The sequence below is a fragment of the Piliocolobus tephrosceles genome, chromosome 7, assembly GCF_002776525.5.
Source record: "Piliocolobus tephrosceles isolate RC106 chromosome 7, ASM277652v3, whole genome shotgun sequence".
NCBI classification, from domain to species: Eukaryota; Metazoa; Chordata; class Mammalia; order Primates; family Cercopithecidae; genus Piliocolobus; species Piliocolobus tephrosceles.
Genome location: NC_045440.1, coordinates 64,301,244 through 64,304,130, shown reverse-complemented (window position 1 = coordinate 64,304,130; position 2,887 = coordinate 64,301,244). Strand labels below are relative to the sequence as shown.

Below are 2,887 nucleotides of genomic sequence, written 5' to 3'. Positions count from 1 at the left end.
CATGATCTTTATTGAACTTTTTTTTTTTTTTTTTTTGATATGGAGTCTCGCTCTGTCGCCCAGGCTGGAGTGCAGTGGTGCGATCTCAGCTCACTGCAAGCTCTGCCTGCCAAGTTCAAGCAATTCTCCTGCCTCAGCCTCCTGCGTACCTGGGATTACAGGTGCCTGCCACCATGCCCGGCTAATCTTTGTACTTTTAGTAGAGATGGGGTTTCACCACATTGGCCAGGATGGTCTCCATATCTTGACCTCGTGATCCACCTGCTTCGGCCTCCCAAAGTGCTGGAATTACAGGCGTGAGCCACCTCACCTGGCTCTCAACTTTTTTTTTTTGTTTTAACCAGAAGCATGTGCACTTTATTGAATGCCATTGTATAAAAGTGTGTGAGGACAAAAGGCTGATACAGGACTTGGCTCCGGGGTCAGGGCAAGGAATGGAAGATGGAGTGCATGGGATACAGGTCACGGGCAGAGCCCCTGGCCTGGATGATGCCTCCTGATCTATCAATAGACTTGGAAGATCAACACTGGGATGATGATGAGCAGAACAGTCACGATGATGCCCACAATCAGGGCCCAGATGTTCAGGCACTTGGTGGTGGAGGCATCGGCCTGGGCCCTGGTCAGGTCACCAACCATTTTCCTGTCCCTAGATGTCATGGAGTAGGCAAATGCTATGAAGCCCAGGCAGCTGGAGTTCATGAAGAGGGTGTTGAACAGCGACCAGACAGCATGGTCGGGCACAGAGGTCTCACTGTTGAAGTGGATCATGGTGGACATTGGGGGAGCAGGGTTGTGGGGCGCCCCCACCACAGCCACCTCATGCTCCTCCTTGAGCATCTCATAATTGCAGGGGTGGCCGCTGTTGGCAGGAGTGAAGAAGGTTTGGAAAGTGTGGTTCATGGTGTCCAGGGAAGACCAGCTGTGGTCAGGTTGCTGGGATGGTTCTCAATAGGCCCTCTCACTCCCCAGTAGTTTCAATTTCTCCTGAACTATTAATTTAATGAAGAAGCCCTATTTTTGTTATCAGTCAATGCAAAGGTAAACTTCTGCCAAGCTTACCTGTATAAACTGTTAAAACACAGATTGCAGGGCATCTCTTCCAGAGTTAATGATTCCGTAGGTCTGGGATAGGGCCAAGAATCGTGTTGCTCCAAGTGAAACTGATGCCATTGATATAGATGAAGCAAAAAGACAGTCTGGAAAGGCATGATAAAACCCTAAAAGATATTAACCCTTGGAGTCTTAGGGAAATGCAAGAGAATGTGTTATAAGAGTGGGTACAATTCTGATTTTTGTCAGAACCAAAGAAACAGTGTCACCGGATGTTCATTAGAATATGGTTTCCAAAAGTCATGGAAGCAGACAAGGCTGCAGCAGAAATGATGTCACATTGAGTTAGTCCATTTCCATAGAGTAAAGAAATGCTCTGTTCTGCTAGTGAGCTTGGTGAGACTTCCAAACCCCTTCCGAAAAGAAAACTTCAGGGGTTTTAAGGCAGCCTGATACTTAGAACCACCTTAATATGGAAAAATGAGACAGCATACAGGAAGAGATCTCACAGGCCAGGAGGAAGGGATGTCGAGGTAATCAAGAGAGATGGACTCTAAAAACAAGCTGGAGGAGCACACTCCCCAGCCAGCCGTCATAACCTACACGGGGTAGACAAAAGCAGAATAAGAACACCATCCTTCAACTCTGGACTGAGTCTGACTTTGTAATTTGAGAACAGGGCAGAACATGACAATGTGATGGATGCCCTATTCCTCTTCCTCCCTGAGTAATATTGCTTAGGATCTCTTTAGTGCCAGAGGCAATTTCAGGGGCTCTACAGAACATGATTGTATCTGGGGCCTTTTAAGTTCCAACTGTGAGATCAGTTTATAGGACATTTTTCTAAAATGAATTGTTACATGTTTTGGTCTCTGCTCCTGATTCTCACTGCCTTTGCTAGATTGGCTATTTTAAAATCCTACTTTAACCATGAATGAGCAACATGATTCTTTCATGCGGGGAAAGAGATTGTTGTTGTTATACCCACAATTGATCTTTCCTATTTCTCTAAGATTGGGTTGGCTGAGAAAGGGATCACCTTCCTTCTCCTGTTCTTTCCTTCCACTTGAGAAGCAGTAAGAAGGATACTCAAGTGTCACTGACAGCCACAGGACCTTATGTACTATGGGAGTTCAAACATGTACGATTCAATTTAGGAAAGGGAATTGCTCTCTGAGTATCATTAAGCCATTAAGCATTTTTTTATTATAAATGAGGAAAGGCAGGACACGGGCTGGGAGAGGGCAAAGAGGAATTAGTCCATCCTAGCAATTCTGCCAATATTAGTTCATTTACTCATTCAGCAAATCTTTATTAAAAATCTCTCCATTTCATCACGTGACTGAACTCTGGAAGTAGATGGGGAAAAACAGGTACACAAATCATCCTCTTGTATACATTATATTTCAGCAGGAAGACCAGATATTAAGCAGCTAAATTCATTATTAATTAATTGTGATAGCAACAAGGCCTGTGAAGCACCACTACAGTCCCGGGGCTGGTCTGATTATGGGATCAGGGAAAGCTTCCCTTGATGAATTGACCCAAGCAAGTCTGAAAGATGAGTTGAGTTCTCTGATAAGAGGGTTTCAAATAGGAAAAGACCTGTAGGAAGGCTCAAAGGTGGGAGCACATACTATACACTAGAGGAACTAGCAGAGGACTGCTGGAAAGGCGGTGAAGAGGATAGAACATTCAACAGGAGCTGGGGTGCCTGGACAGTCTGTGTGGGGCAACTATCACCATGACAACAAATGAATGCAAAACGTTCTCCAAGCATCAAGGACTTTGTCTAGAATAACAAAGAGCCATCCGCCAATCCATCTTTTTGAAT

The 2,887-nt window shown here is 45.0% G+C and overlaps 1 pseudogene; it reads right to left on the bottom strand.

Annotated features, from left to right (window-relative positions):
• Window positions 1–420: 420 nt before the first annotated feature.
• Window positions 421–903, bottom strand: LOC111549257 (annotated as a pseudogene).
• Between the last annotated feature and the right edge of the window lie 1,984 nt (window positions 904–2,887).